Here is a 22269-nt window from a genome sequence, read left to right on the forward strand (position 1 = left end):
AAGTATTTTTAATTAAGGCATGTACATTGTTTTTGTAGACATAATGCTATTGCACACTTAATAGACTGCAGTATAGTGATTATAGTGTAAGCATAACTTTTATATGCACTGAAAAACAAAAAAATTCATGTGACTTGCTTTGTTAGGATATTTGCTTTATTAGGAGTGGTTTAGAACTGAACCCACAGTATATCTGAGGTATGCCTGTACCTGATCAAAAGAAGTTTCTTCTGGATCAGGCTTCAAGTCATTTTTGTTCAAGTAAGCATTCTGGATTTATTTAATTGTTACTGACAAGTCCCATGGAGCCTAAAGACACTATGACTCTAAGATCAGGGGGAAAAAATCAAACAAAACTAGAGATGGCAAAAATCAGGCCTGACAGAAAGAGGTGTGTAGCTGGATGCTCTACCTTCCAAGTCCCTAAGGATACTTAAGTATGCACAGTAGGATGAAGCAGAAAGTGACAGAACATCACTACAATTCTCTCTTCCTGCTCAAGCCACCACTTCAATTTCAAGTCAAGTCTACAGTAATCACTCTTAAAAAAAAAAAGAAAACACACACACACCCAAAAACCTTTTTAATAGATGGTCCCCATTTGTAACTCCCAATCACCTCACTATATTGAGTACATTCATATCCTCTTACTTTTGCTTTTAGTCTTCAAATCAAGGTAAAAACAAAACAAACAAATTACCCAAAAGGAAGAAAATAAACTCAGTCCAATTCCTAAGCTGAGGTTTATTTTCCTCTGGCTCTTACAAAAGTCACCCTTTCCCCTGACAGACACCAACTAGTCTTCTTACCTTTTCTAACTTAGTCTATAGTCTCAGGAAATATTATTATCTGCTCTATCCCTTTTAAAAAGATGTTCTTTTTTCTTTGAGCCACTCAACTTGCTTAACAAACATCTTTAATCAAACATAACCACCCAGTTATATTTCATCTTGAGGTAACATGTGGCATTTCCTACATCTGTGCTCATCCTGTGCAGTAGAGCTTTGTGACTCACCTAAATTGAAATCACTTGGCAGCGATGACATGCTGATGTGGCTACCATAATTCTCACTGGGAACAGTATTTGATCCACTGAATATCTGACTACTTGGGTTGAATAGTTCACCCACATCTTTCCCCCTCCTCCACCCAGAGAAAATGAAGATAAATCCATGTGATATGTGTCCTTACTTCTACAAGGAGCCAATAGAGGAGAGAGGAATTACACAATTATTCCTAAAATATAATTGCAGGAGATAGAGGCAGGATAATAAAGAAAGAAAGGAGAGGATGAAAAGATGAGCACTCTTTGTAAGGAAATTTGAAAAACCAGTTCTCTTAGTTCCAAATATTCCAGACAACACTCCTATATGAGTAACAAAGATTCTGAACCAAGGGCTAGGCCTAAGTATGGTAGGTAGTACATGATAGTAGATTCTATTTGGTTTCCTAAGGCACTTTGGCTTTAAAGAAAGTTTAAGGTATCAGTACTGCTGAAAGTGGATTCAATTCAATCTCAATCTAAACCTCTATGGCCAGGTAAACCTGTTCACAGGTTCCACTCATTTAGGCCTAAGCTTAGGAACTCAGTTCAAAGAGAGACCCTTTAAATAACCATCAAAAGTACTTATTCTCACATGTCACCATACTAGGTGGGCTGAAAGGGGGGCCTACTGTTTTTGCTCAAGATTTTCTTAAATCAACTGCCACTAGTACTAACACAGTTACTCAAAATAACCTTCAGATGAAGACCACAAGGTCATCATAGCAGCACTGGGCAGAAATAATTGAGGGAACCAGCACTGTTAAAGTGGTATCACTTTTAGTAAACAATGATGAGATAACTTTGACACTACAAAAATAAGTGCTTTGGAAACACTAGCTAGGAGACTTTTTCTTTCCATTATCCCTCATCATCATCACTCAAAATATTATCTAAGGGCTATGGCATATGGTTCCACCATTCTTTATATGTAAGATCTAGAATGATAGTCCCTTAAAAAATTTAAACGGATAATCTTAACCCCATAAGTATTATTTTAATGGCTTAAAAATATGCTGCATCCACCAGCTCCCTTCCTTTGTTCTCCAAACAATACAAAACCTGAGATCCTGGACAATTTGAGATCATATTAGAGTTCATTGAACATCCAGAACAGTAAGTAGTGAAAGCAGACACTTGCTGAATATCTTTCACACTGTAGAATTAACAGGATTAATCATTATCAATTAATGGTTACACGTCAGCTTGTGTGGGCCTCTTCCCATGAGTCTAGATCTCAAGTCTCTTTCTTAAAAATAAGTCAGATTTTTTCATTACAAAAATAATACTCATGCATATAAAAATTTGTTAACTACAGAAAAGTAGAAAGTAAAACAAGGAAAATTGCTCCTGGTCTACCATTGCAATATAACCATTGTTTATGTGCACATTTTTGTGTATTAGTTTTATCCATTGGGGCAGGCGTTCTTCACATAAACCACTGAGAGGCCACTACCAAAATAAATAAAATACAAAAGTTAAAACAAAAATGAATTACATAATTCTTTTATGAAAAGAACGTTTTTCATTATTACATTAAGTGTTATATGCTCATTGAAGAAAAATATATAAAATAGGTAACTAAAAACAAAGAGTAAAACATCACACGTCAGCTCATCTGCTACAGATAACTATTGCTTCTATTTGGTTCATAGCATTCCTTTTTCATGTACATGTAAGTGACACCATTTAAAAAAGAATGAAAGCCATTAAAAATGCCTCCCATTAAAAAATGGTTCACACATATGTATTTTGTAACCTGCTAGTTTTACTCAGAATAGATCAAGCATCATCATTTTAAATGGTTGCATGGTGTTGCATTATATGGTAACACCATATATTATTTAATTAGTTTCTTATTAGGTTGTTTCTGGGGATATTTGTTGAATTATTAGGTCAGTAATTCTTGTGTAGTCAAATTTTCCCCTTCTTTCTCTTCAAGTTTAATTTTCTTGACTGAACAACTATAATGAGACAAAATTTATCCTAAACCACTTAAAACTACTCTTTTTTTAGAAATATACTTTTATTGATTTCAGAGAGGGAGGGAGAGGGAGAGAGAGAAACAACAAAAATGAGAGAGAATCATTGATCAGCTGCTTCCTGCATGCCCCCTACTGGGGATCGAGCCTGCAACCTGGGCATGTACCCTGACCAGAATAGAATCATGACCTCCTGGTTCATAGGTCAACGCTCAACCACTGAGCCACGCTGGCCAGGTACCACTTAACCACTCTTATTTTTAATGACCCATATGTGGACTAGATATAAGATTGATTTTAGAAACAAAATTATTTTTGTCAGGGCTAAATCCTAAAAAGAATGGCTATTAGGTAATTTCTCTTAACATAGAAATAAAAATCACCACTGCCTGCCATCATTAAGAACCAAATCAACCAACCACTTGAAATTTTCCTACTGGATATAAAGTGACTGAGCGATTACACGTTTTCAAGAAAATATCTTATATCCGGAGACTAATTTAGGGTATTAAAAATCAGCTACCTCTACCCTCTGGATTAGTGAGACATATTTTATCAGTGTGCAACCACCACATTCACAGGGCCTCGTACCCTCTGTAAATAGACACAGATGTAGGGAAAAACAGTGCAGGCAGCTTAATGTCTGAGAGGTCAGTTTCTTCAAACATAACAAGGTCCCAAGATTGTATAACAGTGTCGGTATACACACTTGCCACCTTTATCTCTCTGTCTCCCGTTACAAGGCAAACTAGTTTGAGCCAGAATGTCTTCATTTGTCTTTTCTCACTTCAAGGAATTTTTAATACTCTGAAAATGTGTAATTAATTACAGTTATAAAAGCCAAGGTTTCTTCCTATCCCGATTTTTTTAGTGTTAAAACATTAGGGCCACAGGCCCTGGCCGTGGGAGAGCATGTCTATGCTGGAGACAGCAGTGCGTCACTTGTGGGATACTTTTTAAACAGCACTGGCAAAACATGTCCTCAGAGAACCCTTTTTTCATTATGATCACTGAGAGCTTTTATTGTACTAAATGCTATACAAAGTGTAACAAATAGACACACTCTCAGCACTTTGTGTTTTCAATCCAAGACAATTCTGTCAAACAAAAACATAAAGGGAAAATATACAAAGGGCCAAAACATAACTAAATTAAGATGCATTTATATCAGGTGCAAAAAAAAAGTGGCAGGGGGTGCGAGAGGGACTCTTAGGAATAACTATTTTGTCTCACAAAGGGAAGAACTGCCAACTGCCCGACTCAAGATAATTAATTACATGGGAGAGGACATTCAACTGAATAACCACTTATTTGTATAAAGTCCCCAATAATGTGTATCACTGGCTGTTTCCTGCAGATACAAAATGTTAAGATGAAATAGTTCCCTATCCTCCACCTCTAACGTATCATCCTGTATTTGCATCCTCTTGGGAATCCCCCCACTTCGCCCCTCCTTCCAGGGTGCCCAATGGAATTCACCACAGCAGGGGTGAGGAATGCTATTCCTGCAGCTGGTTAAAACTGCTCACCCACCAACTTCCCCACCTCTGGAAATGACAGAATTGGGAAAATGGGGCAAAGCCAAACTTTCCCTACAGCTTACCTCTCTTCTGAAATGGCATTCATGAGGCGACGGACTGATCTAGCCATCGGTCTGCGACATGAAATGATCACAGGCTAACATCAAGGGGCTCCTCGCTTTGACCTCTGCCCTAATTTCCCTTCCGATGACTGTGAAAAAGTCACATGGGGAAGAAGGGGTCTATTAAACAACATTGTGATAAGTAAGATACCTGTGGTAACACAACATTCCTACCATCATATTATCTCATTTGATTCTCATTTGAAATGGGCACTGCTTTAACTACTAAGTTCAGAAAAGTAATTGCAAAATTCTCCTGGTTGATTATTAATCTTCTGTAAGTGCCAGAGGAAATCCAGAGCAAAGTCAGAGCTAGACGGGACTTTGAGAGGTCACCTATCTCCTGACTTCAGAGAGAATACTGAAAACATTGCCAAGAAATAAAAGCCCATTTTTGGATGATTTCAGGATCCAAATTCTCTGTTTTATAATACTCTTTTTCATATCTCATCTAGTGATCCTCAGACTTTAATGTGCATCAGAATCATTGGGGGGGCTTGTTAAAACACAGATTTCTGGGCCCCACTCCCACAGTTTCTGAATCAGTAGCTGGTAGATGGGGCCTGAGAATGTGCATTTTCACAAGTTTCCAGGTGGTACTGGCACTGATGGTACTGGGACCGCATATTAGGACTCTGGTTCTAACCTAACCCTTACTGGACTGAACTCTTATATTTGCCATGGAAATAGATACTACTTGGTCATTATTCCTTGGTATTGAGGTATTCATATACTTGAATAACAATTCAAGAGTCCCCAGCCATTTTTTCCCTCCAGGCTAAATAATAGAAGTTCCCTAACATCTTATTATAGGTATCATTTTTCAACCCTTTAATCATTTTTAAAGGTTCTTTGTTGAGCTCTCTCCAAGTCTCTTTTAGTTGTAGAGACATGAACTAGGCCCAGATCCTTAGTCAGAGGCTGGCTGAGGCTGAGGATAAAGGGGAAAATGACTCACAGATTCATACAGTATACTCCTGTTTCTTAATCTCCAATACCCAAGCTTGCCTTATTAGCTCCCTTCTGATTCATGCTCTTCTGACTCCTTTATGAGCTGCAGTAATGTTTCGTTGACCTTCATAATGCCTTTCTTCTGAGATGCTCAAAGCACTTCTCTAATTTAACAGCTGACTCAACATCCTAAACCAGTACAGAGACAAGTAAATTGTTATATTGCATATCAGTTCAGGAGGGGAGAGAAAATCTGAAACCCAAATTCAGAATTTTATCCAAAGATAATTATATGGAGAAAGACTCTTCTTATATTTATTGGACTTGGTAAGATACCAAGTTTACCTACTTCACATGACAGTACCAGTTCCAGGTGTAGGTCAAACTACTGAAACTCCTTCCCTTTGTGGGGACACTGTAATAGAGAACAGGAGTTGTGGATAAGGCTTTAAGGCTTCTGGGGTCAGTCTTCTCACTCATTTTCATCACTTGCCCAGCTGTTGGAAGAGAGACTATCAGCACCCCAAGTGGCACTGCAGTCTGTCCTAATCCAATTGGGCAAAAGTCCACATGAACTGAAAGCTAACCCACAAGCTATCCTTGACTCTTCCCACACCATCTTGTTTTCCTTTTCTTCATCTCCATGTTCTTTCTGCCAGTGTACTCAGTGAGTACGTCAAGGGCCCAGCCTGTGTCCTGCCTAATTTTAGCATGTGAGTTCTTTGAGCGTAGGAACTATGCTTTCTTTGTGCATTGTATGTGCTCTGGGGGTGCTTAATACATGCTAAATAATAACAACAGACCCAGTATTTCCAGGAGAAATCAGCATTCCTGCCCACAGGCAGATCCTACCACTTACTTATATACAAGACAGGCAAAGCGGAAGGCATCCCTCTGTTCACAGTTCTTTCATTTTAGATAAAACAGTTGAAACTCAATATAGCAAAGCCTGTTCCTACAAAATCTTTTGAAAGAGAACATTCTAGAGATGTGATCACTGAGCATTTGCATTAGGCCCCAAAACAAAGGGAACCTGTTAGATAATGCAAGTTCCCATATAGCTATGCAGCCAAGTTACCTATTAAAAACCTCATGTGGATGAAGGAGACACAGAGAAAAGACTGCTCTTTACTTCCCTAAAAAGTCCCTCAAAGCTTCAGGGTAGAAGGCTAGTCATTTGGTATAAAGTAACAGCAAATAAATCTACTGCAGTCAGGAACAACTCTGTCAGAGCCTCTGGTTTGTGACTATTTTAAGAGGTAAAGGAGTAGGAGGAGAGGGCAGGCCACCACTGAAAGTAACTGAAACAGGACTAGAGGACAGATAGGCACAAAGTTAATGACCATGACAGCGATGGTGATGGAGGTGCAGGAGTGCACAGCACATGGTTGAGACCACGGGCTCCTGGACATTTCTACGGGCCACAAAGCCGCCTGTGTTTCTCAGCATCTGGACCCGCATTTGTGACTGAGTTGAGCTCATTGTGAACTGTCATGGCCAAGGTCACAACTAGTCAACAGAGCCTCTACTCATGAAGGAACCATAACCAGTATCACTTCATCAGGCACACAGGCTAAGAAGAAGCAGAGAGTCACAGCACCAGCAAACATGAGAAATCCCGACACTGACACATAATAAAAATTATCTCCTTTTTCATTCACCTGTATCACTCTCTCACAGCCCATAAATCATGAAAACAAACACTCTGAAAGTATTTATGAGCCTTTTTAGAGACTCTTAAAAGAACACATGCTTCCGAGTAGTAAAAACAGTGTACCTTTAAAAACACTCCACTGAGATTGGGATGGCGCCTTATTGACAACTAGAAGTAAGAATAAGAATGGTTATTTTCTTTGAATAAAGTATATATTATGAAGAATATGCTGGAACAAAGTCTTTTTTTTTTTTACTGCTGAAGATGATATTACAGATGTTTTTGTTATAATTACAATTAACCTGGACTGCAAATCTCTCTTCAATAAAATCTTTAAGTTTTTTTAAAAAATTTCCAAAAATAGCCAAGAACTCAGTTCTTTTTCCCCGTCTTACATTCTTTTCCTACTAACTGTAGCACTGAAACACTTCCTTTCATTGTTGACACCTTAGGTCATTTGGATTTAAAATCAGACAACACATAATAACAAAGAAGTCATTAAATAAAGCTTTCAAAATGGGAAAATGGCATTTGAGGGCATGCCTCCCTCCTTGTTCATAGCTAGGAGAGACAGGGACGCCTGGTACGCAGCTACTACATAGCCTATTAGAACTGTTTCATTAAAATCAATATTCCTAGAGGGGATATAATTTACAATTAACTGATAAAGAAATTCCTTTACCAAAGGCTCTCTGTTATAAGCAAGTTGTTTTGGCATGGAGTTCGTGTTCTCTGAATTAAAACACTTCAAATTAAATAAGGTGATTCAGATTTAATTAAAAATATTCATTATTAAAATCTTTAGTGTTCTTCAGTCCAAATTGACGCTAGCAATGACTTGTTAAATTCAGAGCAGTTAAAATTAGAGAACTTCATGGCCCTTGATTAATTTAGATAACTAACTCAAACTTGCAGAGGATGCTTTCAATTACTTTCTAAAGCCTTCATTCTAAAACTATTTTATTTAAGTGCTTTTCCTTAGGAATATATGGATTTATTATTGAGTACAAAATCCTCCCTAAAAAATAAAAACTGTCCATTTACACATTTTACAAAATTACATTTGACTCTCTCATTATTTCTGGACCATAAGCTTGTAGCTCAGGTTAAGTATAATATAAAAGGAATCCTTTTAACATAACACACACACACACACAGAAATTAGGTTACCATAGAAAGTAAGGCTCAGAGATACAACCATTTCCACTAGTCGAATACTTTAACAGATAAAATAAGTAATAATTTACAGATTGCCTTGCAAAGATAAAAATAGTAAGAATCAAATACTTTCTCTTGGGAAAACGGACTAAAGCAGGTTTCTTGCAGAAAAACCTCTTGCCACCATTCTTAGAATCCTCTAAAGCACTCACCCCAAAGCTTCTGGTTTTCCTAAGAAATTAAAAATGACTATTATAGTAACATTAAGAAGATTTAAGGAGAAAAGAACAAAGAGAACTCTTAAAAATTCTCCCAGTACTTACAAGTACTTTCAAAGGAAATCTGAGCCGCGATTCTTCAGAAGACTGCTCTCCCGCTCGCTCGTGAACACAATCTGAAGTCTAAAATAGATATCCTATCATGCTGGCCGGAGAAGTCACATTTCAGCTTACTAACTTTGACTTGAGTAAACAGTTTTACAACTCATAGAACAAACCCTGGCTAAAATTAACAGCACCCCAGCGGCAGGCAGGAACTAGCTGATTCGCATCATGTGTGCCTGGATTTATTCACTAGGACAACATCGGTGTCCTCTTAATGGGAAATTTGGCCAAGGGGCGTGCTCTGGTGAACAATACACAGCATCATGATTATGCTAATTACGGGATTCAGTCCAATGATACTAACTTCTTTTAAGTTGTTTTTGCAAGTACTGACAAAGAGTAAGCTCTCTTTCTCTACAGGCACTCACTTGATTTTTTTAAAGCACATTCAAGTCAGACGAAACTTTGGCAACAAGGTGGCAGTGCTGTATGCACTTCACAAGGAAAAGCCTGGTAAAAGGACATTCTGTCAGATTACTTAGTGTGGCCAGAAGTGGTACTATGTGAAGTAAATAGGCAACAAGAACACATACCACTGAGTCTATCCATATGTCGCCTTGAATGAAAGCTTTTTTTCCCTTGCTATATTATGAACTTATTTCATTTGCTTGCTTTTTAGCTTTGTCTTCTGTACCTCCCAAGGAATTGCTATGAGGACACAGGTTCACTAATAAATTACAACTGAGAACAAACATCTCAAATATTTGCAAAAGGCATCGTTCTTGGCAGGAAGCATTTTGAAGTGTATTTAACTGCCTGGCTGGCTGTACTAGTTAATAGTTCTCCGTAAGTGACTGATCTTCTCTATCTATAAAGCATATTGAAGCTCAAGTTAACAGCTAAAGAACTAATATTCAAAAGAAAATTAGAAGTAACATGGAACTTATATAGCTAATATTCAAAAGAAAATTAGAAGTAACATGGAACTTTCTTTAAAAAATATAAACTCCCTTACTAAGTATAACTTATACCAAAGACACAGAACTGCTTAATATCTATCTATTCAAGATGGTTCAGGCTAGTTTATTTTAGACATTTAAGTTCTGATGACACATTTGGCTCTTACTGAACACTTTATGAAAAATATCAAACCATGTTACAAATATCAATCAACTTTCCAAACAGCTATGGGAGATGTCATTTTCCCATTTTTAAAAAACAGATGGTAAACAGTGAAATTCAATCAATGATTGTCCAAGGCTTCTTTCTGAATCAACATTGCATTATCCCAACCCCCTCCTAGCCTCTCTCTGACATGTCTTCCATATTCCATTTAGCTATAATCCAGTAGATCTTTTCAGAGCTGGTTGTTTTCCTAATTTTAAAATGTCATGTCAGTTTAGACTTCAAGAGATTTCTTCAACTCATCTCTCAAATTCCAAGTCTGAGCTCCAGGGGCTCACTTAACACACGATTACAGGCAAATGTCCTGTAACATGGACTTGACCGTGTCCTTACAAAGCACTGTCCACCTGTGGCATGCATACCCCAAGTGGCAAACACGGTGCTTGTCATTGGCATGAGCTGGTAACCACCAACACAATCCCCCTCCTGTCTGCACAAAACTGTAGCTGCTAGTCTGGAATTCCACCCCTAGTGACCCATCTCAGGCAGCGCTAGCCAGCACCCATTCCACCCTCATGAGATGGTGGCTGGTGACAAAACCCCCCCCCCCCCCCTCACCCAAAGGCACTGGAAGTGGGCATTTCCCACTCTGTGCCAAAGGCGAAAAAAGATGGCTGACCTCTGATTAATATAATTACTCCTCAGTGATCCACAGCAAACTTACTTTGGAATTCTAAAAGCCAAAAGAGGATGTTGGGAGGCTATTTTAAACACAATTACCCTTATCCTATTACATCATAGTTCAGTAGAAAACATTATTTCTTCCCTAAACCAGAAAGAAAAAGCAAATACACCAAGTTTATTTCTGCATCGAATTTTTCATCAGAGAACAATATGACAGGTCCTGTATCGATTATACTGAATCCAGTTCCTTATGATCATGCTGAGTATGACTCCACTGTTTCTTTCAACAGTGGCCACACCTGTTCCAAAATGCAAGAACCAAAACGTTCCAAAGAAAATAGTGTACCCTCCGATTTACATTAGTCACCCTGCTGCTTCCTTTTCGTTCGTGAGAATAATTTAAACGTCAACTGTACTTTTGTTCCAGGCATACTTATACCAGTAGAGAAAATTCTATGTGCATCATTAAAAGCAAGATAAATACTTCCCATTCCTTCTCATGAACTTTTGGTAGTGGGGGAGGAGGGACAGGCAGCACTATGCCAGTGGAGGGTGGTGATCTAAGGGATCTTTAGTCCAACAGATGCATGGAATTAAAAGAAAAACAACTGTTTTTATAAACTTGCATGAATGAATTAACCTAGATATAGATTCTCTACAGCAGCTACATATGATTTAAAATTGTCTAATAGTCGCATTAAAAAAGTAAAAATAAAAAGGTGAAACTAATTTTAATAATACATTTTATTTAACTCAATATATGCAAGACACTATCATGTCAACATGTAATAAATATAAAAAATGACTAATGAGCCCTGGCCAGTGTGGCGCAATGGATGAGTATTGCTCCCTGCCCACCTGCTCCCCACAAGGGTTGAAGGTTCTGTCCCCAGTTCCGGTAGGGGCTTGTGTAAAGGCAACCAATTGATGTGTCTCTCTCACATCGATGTTTCTTTCTGGGCCCTCCACCCCTCCACCCCCTTCCATTCTCTCAAAAATCAATGGAAAAAATATCCTCGGGTGAGGATTAACAATAAAACAAACAAACAAAAAATGACTATTGAGATGGTGGGGGAAATGGAAAGCTAAAGAACTGAGACAGACAGAAAGAGAAAGGAAAATGATTTTCAGAAAGGAGGAAGAACTAAATGGAGGACAAACAGACCAAAGGAAGAAGAGAAGAAAAGAAGAAAATAATTTCTTCCGAGGCATAGAATTCCCCTATAAAGCATGTTAACATATATGGGACTATTCCCATTCCAGGACTAGGTGCTGGGGATACAAACAGGAAAGACAAGGGCTCTGTGTTCAAGGAGCTCCCTGCCAGTGCCCACCCAGACAAATACAACGTTCTAGTAAGTAGGAACAGTTATTGGTTACGTGCTACGGGAGCACATGTGAGAATGGGGGCAGGGAGCATAGTTTATTTTTTAAATAAAGGTTATTTTCTAATGAAATTTTAAATAGATGTTCCAGGATATCTCAGGATTCCGAATTTTATTTTGGAACTTTAGAAGAGTCATGGAGAGATCGGTTATTTCCAAAATATTTAAAAGTGACATCTGGAACTAGCAGTAAAGTTACATTCTGAGCTATCCATCAGTTTCAGATTAAACCTGGTTATTTGGTCCAACTAGTGAAGGTGTAGGGTAGAGAAAGAGTAGAAAGGGGGAAACAATTCATGTTTTACCATGGTTTCCAGTTTTTCAGAGAAGACATAAAATACTCAAAGGCTTCATGTTGCATAAAAAAAAAAAATTACCAATCTATTAGGGATGAAGCTTTTTGATTGTAGCTGTGGGGTCAGAAAGACTTGAGTTCAAAATGTAGTCCGCCAACCTCTAGCTACATAACCTCAGGCCACTTAGCCAGCCTCTGTGAGTCTGCTTCCTCCCCTGTAAAACAGTGTTAATGCTGACATCAAGGGGAGAGTTAGAACTCTCAGAGAGCCCATGCAAAGGGCGTATAGCCCAGGCACATAGGAGCTTTCCATGGACAGCCATAGCCATATGATGACACCCCTTCTACATGAATATAGTCCTTGCTGAAGATCAATTTGGGATATTTATTGAGTGAGGATTAAAGCTTCCCTATTTTTATAGCTCAAAGCTTCAAAAAGAAAAGTAGAAAGGGAGGGGGGGGTGTCAAATGATTTAAGTATTTCAGAGAAACCAAGGGTCTATAAACTATCTTTGAAAACTCTGTAGCTTTGACAGCCTAATTTTTCTCTATTTTATCACCTCTTGTTGCTAGTGTAAGGCTGAGTCAGAATGTAGGGACACTGACTAAATAGTATATATGTACAAATTCCACACCTTGGTAGATTGTGTAGTAATAACCCCTATTTGTTCCCACTTCCCTATATTCATACCCTTGGGTAGTCCCTCCCCACACTGACTCTGGGTTGGCCAGCAAGACAGCAGCAAACATAACCCAGAGACTTGAAAAGTGCAGGCCCACTGGGGCTCGCTCTCTCTTGTTGCACTTTGGAACCTTGAGACCACCGCATGAAGCAGCCCTACTAACCTACTGAGGATGAGACGACCACATGGAGCAAAGATGCCCTCTACTCCTGTGCCCCTCCGCCAGTCAGCAAGACGACTGTCTGATGTGAGTGAGGCCGTCCCAGACCATGTGGCCCAGCCAAGCGGCCAGCTAACCACAGAGATAGGCCAGCTAACCACAGAGATCGGCCAGCTAACCACAGAGATCGGCCAGGCTAGCTCAAACCAGAAGAACCACCTGGGTGACCTACAAAATAGTGAGACATAATAAATGTTTGTTTTACTAAGTATTAGGTGGTCTGTTATGCAGCAAATCTTCAGAAAGTCTAAAATACTCCATTCCTTTACTTCCAAATGAAACCTTTTAAGACTTACCTATCTTACTCTTAAAATTCACAATTTTATAAAAAATTTCAATCCTGATTACTATATTTACTTTTGTCATATCTATTATGTTAAACTAAAATGAAGCAGTGATGTGCTCTGATTACAAAATTGCTAAAATAGTAAGTGTTCTATTTATTTCATCCCATCATTTGAAACAAATATTATGTCCTTCAATACTACAACTATATATACCCTAAAGCAATGCCTTCTCCATCCCAGCCCTGAGAGTGATTACACTGGCATAATTCATAGCTAGTTAGCCTGTCAATACTTCAGAAATGGATTAAGAGTGCAAATTTATATGCATATGAACAGGGAAATCTAAGATTTGTTCGTAAGGTAGGTAGATATCCAAATGTGAGGTAGAACACAGCACTTGGTACCAATTTACCAAGATACTTGAAATCAATATTTTATTCTCTAATTTTTAATAGTTTTGCTGTAAATGGATATGGTCTACTTCCAACCAGATAAATTGAGAAGTGGTCACTTTTAGGGTAAGCAACTCAAAATCAATCTCAAACTAAAAGAGATGAAATATTCCTAAGGGATTCTAACTTCCCTTGGCTACAAGAATCTGGTCGGTGGCTAGTTTCTTCAGGGTTGTATAGCCTAGTCTCTTAATGTACATGGTTGTATCTCTTAAGCACCAAGAATTCATTTTAAAAAGTGCTTCAATGAGTGATCATTTTAAAGTAGCAGCAATAAGCAAATATATATATAAACAGGATTAACAACTCAGCTCTAAGAACTATAATAGCCCAGTAAATATAATAATCCAAGAGGCCATTCTCAGAAACAGCAGAGACTAGTTTCGTTACAGAGGCCCTGGTTCACAAAAAGAGAGGACAAACAGCACCGGGGTATCTGTGGTTGACTGTAGACCGTGAAATAGGAGATAACTATCCATTTTAGACCTAATGCTCCCATTGTAAGAGTTGTTTTCTTCGTTGTTGACATTAGATTTCTGTTTCTGTTTTTTAAAATGCTCTTAAAATGACAAAAAATTATTCTCTTTAAAAGTTTTGCAAATTGAGATTCTTTCTTGTAAACCACATTTAAAGGAGGAGCTCTTGATAGATCTGATTTCTTTAAGGCTTAAAAAACTCTTTTTAAACAAGATGAATGGAAGCATAAAAGGATAGCATATTAATAAATTCCAACTATGATTCTGATTTTGAATAAGAAAAATATTGTCCTTATTATTGAAGCTTAAGATATAAGATTATAAAATATTAAGCAGCCAGTCAGACAAAGGATATTCTATTTGTTCATACACAGCATACCACAACAAGTTACACCCAAATCACGACATCAGACTAGTTAGTACTCACTGTTTTTTGTATAAGTCCTAAACAAGCTATCTCTTCTCCTACATGTAGGGGTGGGTCAGTGTCCAGGAATAATAATTAATATAACCCAAAACATCCCCCAAAGCATGAGACCAGTTACTAAATTAATCTCTTTCAAAATCATCTTTAATTCTGGACACTGAAGAAACAGAAAGAATAAGTCACATTTAAGTTACGGTTCTTTAGAATGTGTTGGACAATTCTGAGACACACTGAGAAAAAAAAAAGTATTAAAAATAGCCAAGAGAAGGACAAAGGCCAGGGGTGAGATCAAAATTAGAAACATATAATGTCTGGTGAACTGTCCATATAAGGGTATCTTTAAATCAGTAACTCAGTAAGGATAATCCACTGGGCAAAATAAACAGCTGCCATCATCAGAAAGGCTGGTTCTCCATTTCTCATTCAGAAATCCCTCTGAGCCCCAGGAGACAAATACGACTTTATGCTACATGTTCAATAATGCTCAGCAATGTTTGGAGGTATTTTCAAAACTGGTCTCAACTTTCCTGGCCCCAGACGAGAAACTTCATGTACTGTGATCTTTTCTTTTTATAAAAGTATGAAAAAGCAAGAGGATAAAACTTCTGCTGAGCATTCCTCACCGTATCTAGTATACCATATTCACTTACATTCCCCTACCCGTGGTCGGCAAACTGCGGCTCGCGAGCCACATGCGGCTCTTTGGTCCCTTGAGTGTGGCTCTTCCTAAGCCTTAGGAGTACCCTAATTAAGTTAATAACAATGTACCTACCTATATAGTTTAAGTTTAAAAAATTTGGTTCTCAAAAGAAATTTCAATCGTTGTACTGTTGATATTTGGGTCTGTTGACTAATGAGTTTGCTGACTACTGCCCTACCCCATGGATTTCTGATTCGCCAGAGTAGGCTGCTGTTTGTTCATTCTCATTTACTTATTCATTAGTCTCTCAGGGAGCTTCTTAACCTGGTGCCAAGCACTAGAGAAATGAAATAAATAAGGATCCTATGTTCTAGGAGTTCAGAGTAGTATGGAAGACAGATACTAGTACACAAATAATTATAGTACAACGTAGGGCCTACAATGGAAGTGTGTACAAAAGTAAGAGTTGCAATTCTCTTTGGGGCTTGGGAAAGGCTTTTCTATGGAAACTAGAGGCCCGATGCACAAAATTCATGCATGGGTAGGGTCCCTAGGCCTGGCTGGCAATCAGGGCCGATCTGTGGGGCAACTGGCAGGGCAATCAGGGGGAGGGGGAGCCCCCCACTGGCACCTGCCTTGGCCGGCCTGGCGCTGCCGGCTCGCCGGCCCCGCCACTGGTCACCTCCCTCTGCGAGGCGACCAACAGGGCGGGGGGGGGGGGGGGCAGTGCCGGCCCACTAGCCAGCTGGCCCCGCCCCCCCACCACTGGTCGCCTCCCTCTGTGAGGCGACCGGCAGGGCAATTGGGGGGCCCCCACTGGCACCTGCCTTGGCTGGCCTGGGGCCTGCGGGTTGGGGGCAGATCCTGCATTGAGCGTCTGCCCCTTGGTGGTCAGTGTGCATCCTAGCTACCAGTCTTTCTGCTGTTTGGTCAATTTGCATATTAGGCTTTTATTATATAGGATGCCCAGGCAAAGAAAAGGTGAAAGGTATTTTAGGCAGATCAGTACAGGCAAGAGCTCAGAGGCAGGACACAACACAGCATGTTCTAAAATTAGCAAAATAAAAGTACGTGTCTAGAGTGTAAATAATGGGATATGAATGGGAGAAGAGGTAGGAGATTAGGCTGAAAAAGTAGATTGGTGCTAGGTTGTTGAGGTCCTTATGTGCTATGTTAACACATTAGTTCATTATCCCACAGCCCTGAGGCTCTCAACTCTGGCTACACAATAGAATCTCTTGGGAAGCTTTATAATAAAATACTGATGTCTGATATTAGTTAGTATCAATTAGTTCATCTAGGACAGGGCATCAGTATTTTTTAAAAAGTTTCCCATGTAATTCTAGTATGTGGTCAGGGGTGAGAACCACCACTGTAGGCAACAGGAAGTCAACACATCTGTGTAAGTAGGGTGATGATGTAACAGGTTAAAAAAAAGTTAAGTGGGCAATATGTATAGAGTAGATTAGAGGCACAGAGACTAGGGGAAAATGTCCATTTATTGGCTACTGAGTATAAGCAAGAGGTAAGAGTCTGCCAGTAGTTATGAACATTTTACGGGTCACTGACCTGTATGAAAGTCAAAGATAAAGGCTAAAAGCCCTTCCCTTGGGAAAAATGCACATGTCAAAAATGTACATATATTTTCTGGGGATTATGAACCTCTTTGAGTAATGGATTCAAGTTAAGAAACCCTGACCTAAAGTCAGTATGAGAAAGAGGAGAGACTTTTGAGGTAGAATCCATAGCGTTGATGACTTTCAGGTGAGAGAAAAAGAATTAAGGATGACACTACCATTCATTCCTAGCTTCAGAGTTATCAGTAACAGGTATTGCGCACTCTTAAGGAATCATAGTGAGCACTTAACAGGCATTTATCTCACAGAATTTTCCCAATTCTGTAGGCTGGGTTGCCATCATACCTACTTCACAATTGAAGAAACTGAGATTTGGATACATTAAGTAGCTTGTCCAAGGTTACATGTGATAAGTGGTGGAGGAAGAATTTAATCCCAGAGAGTATGACTCCAGAGTTTGCAGTATTAGTCTCTTTCCATACTACTTCTGGCAGGTAGTCCCATTAATTAAAAAGAGGAGACCGGAGGATAAAGCAGGAGTAGAGTTAGAATGAGATGAGTTTGGGAATAGGATATAAAAAAAATAGTTCTAGACATGATGTGTTCAAGACAGTACAAGACGTAAAGATGACAATATATGTTAAATCAGAAAAAAAAAAACAGACGGGAGCACAAAAGGTGAGAGCAGAAAATACCGTAGGTTTACTGAGTTCTCTCCAAGTGCCTGGCACTGTGCTAAGCGCTTTCTCACAGTGGTGTAAGCTCTAGCATCATCTTTCCTTTACAAGTGAGGACACTTACATGGCCATTGGTACAAGCTCTATCATCTCTCCAGTTACAAGTGAGGACACAGAGATGGGAGGTCAGAGTCACATGGCCAGTAAGTGGGGGAGTCTATCTTCTTCATCCCTAACCTAGACTCTCTGGCACTACAACAAGGAGTAGAAACCAAGGTGTCATAAGTGGCAGCAGTTCCCAACCTGTTCTAAAACACAGAATTTATATATATATATATATATATATATATATATATATATATATATATATATATATATAAAAATGTTATATTGTTTCAATTATTTAAGAAGAAATAAAGGATATTTCTGTCTCAACCAACTTAAACAAATATCAGAGACACATTTTCCCAGGAAATAGGCAAACTTGGTTGCAAACCTATGTAAATGACAAAGCATGAGACAAATTCCACAGTGTTGTTATCAGAGTCAGAATTCAGAACAATCAGTCTAATGGAGATAGTGTCTTGTGTTTCCTGAGGCCACAACGAAGCCAGGAAGTGGTGAAATTTCCTTTTTTATACTCTTTTTGTAGCTTGAAAAGAATGTGGTTTTGAAAAGTAACAAATAAAACCTGAACCACACTCCACAAGTCTAGACTAGTTACTTCAGGTTTAACAGTGGAATAACTTAAGCACTGTAGTTTCAATTAAAACCTATTATACTTCAACGTTTAAGCATTTTTGAAATAACTGTACTAAAAATCATACAGCCTGAGTTAAAAGCATCCCTCCTATAAAGTACATTTAAAAAGCCTATATTATCTTAGAATTTTCTCCTGTTTTAGAATTAACATACCTGAGAGAATATAAAATTCCAATTAAGAGTTTTGAAGTTCTGTTGCACAATCTTTCACTTAGACTTAGAGCAAGAATTCCTTCTATAGCCCCTATCCCAGTCACCTGCCACTATGCTTGAAGGGCTCCACTGATGGGAAGTCATTACTTTCTAGGGCACCCCACCTTACTACTGGAGTATTATTTCCAGAGTTTAGAGGAAGTCAAAATTCTTTGCCTTGTAATTTTCATTCATTCATTCATTCATTCACTCATTCACTGAGCACTCCTTTACCCCACAATATGCAAATTATACATACTACCCCTGGTCTTCCTATTCCCTAATCTAGGGTTTGCTTCTATTGTTCTTTATACCTTCTCCTTCAGATCTAACAACCAAACGCCTCAGCAGTGGTTCCTCATGTGACATAACTTCTCAATCCATCACTATGCATGTCTCCCTCCCTTGCCAATGTCTCACCTAAAATGTGGGTTCACATACATAAACACAATTCATCATGTGTGGTCTAACTAACTCAGATTTTTAGCAGCCACATTATAGAGATGCTCATATAAGCCTGTGGTCAAATAAACTCCTGGCTCTTTTTCATCTCAGGTGCATCGAAGATTGTCCTCCACCCACAAGCATTCTTCAACTCCTGCAAAAGGTTTATCCTTGGTATATTTAATCTTGCTAATTTTAGAATAGTATTACAACCTATTCAGATTCTGCATCTAGAGTCAGTCTGCTATCTATGGTTTTAGTCATTTTTTCTAGATTTGTCATCTTGAAATTAAGTAAACTTATGGCAACCCAGATCTTTACAGAAAGAGGACATTATCATTAAAAATCTACTATCAATGGGAACTCAAAGTACTTTATAGATTCTCTGGACTAAGTACTACTCTCTGATATATATAGATATAGATATAGATATATATATATATCTACACACACACACACACATATATACTAGTGGCCCGGTGCACGAAATTTGTGCGGGGGTGGGGGGGGTCCCTCAACCCAGTCTGCACCCTCTCCAATCTGGGACTCCTTGTGGTATGTCCCACAGGGATCGGGCCTAAACTGGCAGTCGGACATCCCTCTCGCAATCCGGAACTGCTGGCTCCTAACTGTTCACCTGCCTGCCTGCCTGATCACCCCTAACCACTCTGCCTGCCAGCCTGCTTGCCCCCAACTGCCCCCCTGCTGGCCTGATTGCCCCCAACCGCCCCCCCCCAATGGCCTGCTCGCCCCCAACTGCCCTTCCCTCCTGGCCCGATCGCCCCTAACTGCCTCTGCCTGGGCCCCGCCACCATGGCTTTGTCTGGAAGGTCTCCCAGTCTAATTAGCATATTACCCTTTTATTAGTATAGATACACACACATATATATATTTAATTTTCTTTTTTTTTTTTTAAATATATTTTATTGATTTTTTTACAGAGAGGAAGGGAGAGAGACAGAGAGTTAGAAACATCGATGAGAGAGAAACATCGATCAGTTGCCTCCTGCACATCTCCTACTGGGGAAGTGCCCGCAACCCAGGCACATGCCCTTGACCGGAATCGAACCTGGGACCTTTCAGTCCGCAGGCCGACGCTCTATCCACTGAGCCAAACCGGTTTCGGCTAATTTTCAACCTTCTTAAGGGTAAGAGCCCTCTGAAAATCTGATGAAAGCAATAAAATGTTCATTTATATAAAATTTTACAATGAATATTAGATGAATCATGGGCCCCCATGAAGCCCATCCATTAGCTTTCTACTCAGGTGCCTTACTTTAGGGATTCTAGTACCTATGAAAAACTGATCACTAGGATTCATTAATAACCATTTTAAAAATAATTGATTTTTCTATCTAATGTCCAACTTAATACCCAAAAGAAGCCAATTAACTTGAAATTGACTGACATTAACTCACTCACTCTGACGATGTAGAGAAGGCATCCAGAAACTAAGAAATCTGGAGACCAAGATGGCGGCGGCGTAGGTAAACACCGGAGACCGCTGCCGCAAACAACCATTTCAAAAATACAACTAAAAGACTGAACGGACATCACCCAGAACCACAGGAAGGCTGGCTGAAGAGAGACTCTACAACTAGAAGGAAAGAGAACAGCAAATCGAGGCTCAGAGGCGGCGCAGTGTGGAAAATACAAAGGTACCGAGGTGCGCGCACAAAGCGGGCTGGTGGCTGAGGGCGCGGTTGTCGTTTTCTGTCGGGAGTGAGTCTCAGACTCTGGGCTCCAGATCCGGGCGAGTCTCTAGGGACCCAGACTCAAACGGGAGAAGCGGGATTATCCGGCATCAGTTGGAACCTGAGGGCAGCTTTCTCTCCGAAGTTTGCAGCGGCTGCCGGGGTTCTGAGAAGCAGAGCCTCTGGGAACGGGACTGAGCGTGGCCATAACTGCTCCCTCCGCCCGCCCTGTTGAGCCCGCCCCGCCCAAACCCTGCGCACAGCCATTTGCCGATCGCCTCAGGCAAAGGCTGGATTAGCGCCTCCCCAGAAGGCAGACGTTTTCCATACAGCTGATTCCTATAGCCAGTCGGCCTGGGGGTCAAATCCCTCTAGTGTTAACTACAACAATTAAGGCTTGGCTAGAACAAGACTGCGCACAGAGACCACAAGGGGGTGCACCAAGAAAGCATAAAAGATGCGGAGACAAAAAAACATGACAGAAATGGAGGATATGGAGCTAAGAATCGCAATTTTGAGGGCTTGCCATAAATTTGTGCAGAGCCTCACGAAAACTAATGAGACCCTCGATGCTACGATAAAGAAATTAGAAAGTAAGCATACACGGACTGAAATAAAGAATATTATACCCAATAGCAGACCAGAGGAGTACAATAATCAAACCAAAGATTCGACAAAAAACACCCAATTGGAAAAGCAAAATGAAAAAAGAATCCGAAAGTGTGAAGATAGTGTAAGGAGCCTCTGGGACAGCTTTAAGCGGTCTAATATCAGAGTCATTGGAGTGCCAGAAGATGAGAGACAGCAAGATATTGAAAACCTATTTCAAGAAATAATGGCAGAAAACTTCCCCCACCTGGTGAAAGAAATGGACTTACAGGTCCAAGAAGCGCAGAGAACCCCAAACAAAAGGAATCCAAAGAGGACCACACCAAGACACATCATCATTAAAATGCCAAGAGCAAAAGACAAAGAGAAAATCTTAAAAGCAGCAAGAGAAAGAGGCTCAATTACCTACAAGGGAATACCCATACGACTGTCAGCTGATTTCTCAACAGAAACTTTGCAGGCCAGAAGGGAATGGCAAGAAATATTCAAAGTGCTGAATACCAAGAACCTACAACCAAGATTACTTTATCCAGCAAAGCTATCATTCAGAATTAAAGGTCAGATAAAGAGCTTCACAGATAAGGAAAAGCTAAAGGAGTTCATCACCGCCAAACCAGTATTATATGAAATGCTGAAAGGTATCCTTTAAGAAGAGGAAGAAGAAGAAAAAGGTAAAGATACAAATTATGAACAACAAACATGCATCTATCAACAAATGAATCTAAGAATCAAGTGAATAAATAACCTGATGTACAGAATGAACTGGTGATTATAATAGAATCAGGGACATAGAAAGGGAATGGACTGACTATTCTTGGGGGAAAAAGGGGTGTGGGAGATGCGGGAAGTGACTGGACAAAAATCATGCACCTATGGATGAACACAGTG

At 39.6% G+C, this 22269-nt stretch overlaps 1 protein-coding gene across 12 annotated transcripts in view; it reads right to left on the reverse strand.

The window, feature by feature from the left end:
* SLC20A2 (solute carrier family 20 member 2) overlaps positions 1–22269 on the reverse strand; it is a 96051-nt gene that overhangs the window by 57938 nt on the left and 15844 nt on the right. For 2 of the 12 annotated variants that reach the window (XM_070408478.1, XM_070408483.1), the window contains exon 1: positions 8753–9046. The exons of 7 other annotated variants lie outside the window; for them this stretch is intronic. The gene's annotated coding sequence lies outside the window, so the exon portion shown is untranslated. Of the gene's footprint in view, positions 1–4627; positions 4822–7394; positions 7440–8752; positions 9047–22269 lie in introns of those variants that run through there. 3 more of the 12 variants (XM_070408484.1, XM_070408490.1, XM_070408486.1) reach the window with 3 other exon arrangements.

Source organism: Myotis yumanensis, unplaced genomic scaffold (genome assembly GCF_028538775.1).
Source record: "Myotis yumanensis isolate MYYU_CA2020_CCGP unplaced genomic scaffold, mMyoYum1.0.hap1 SCAF_3, whole genome shotgun sequence".
Lineage (NCBI taxonomy): Eukaryota > Metazoa > Chordata > Mammalia > Chiroptera > Vespertilionidae > Myotis > Myotis yumanensis.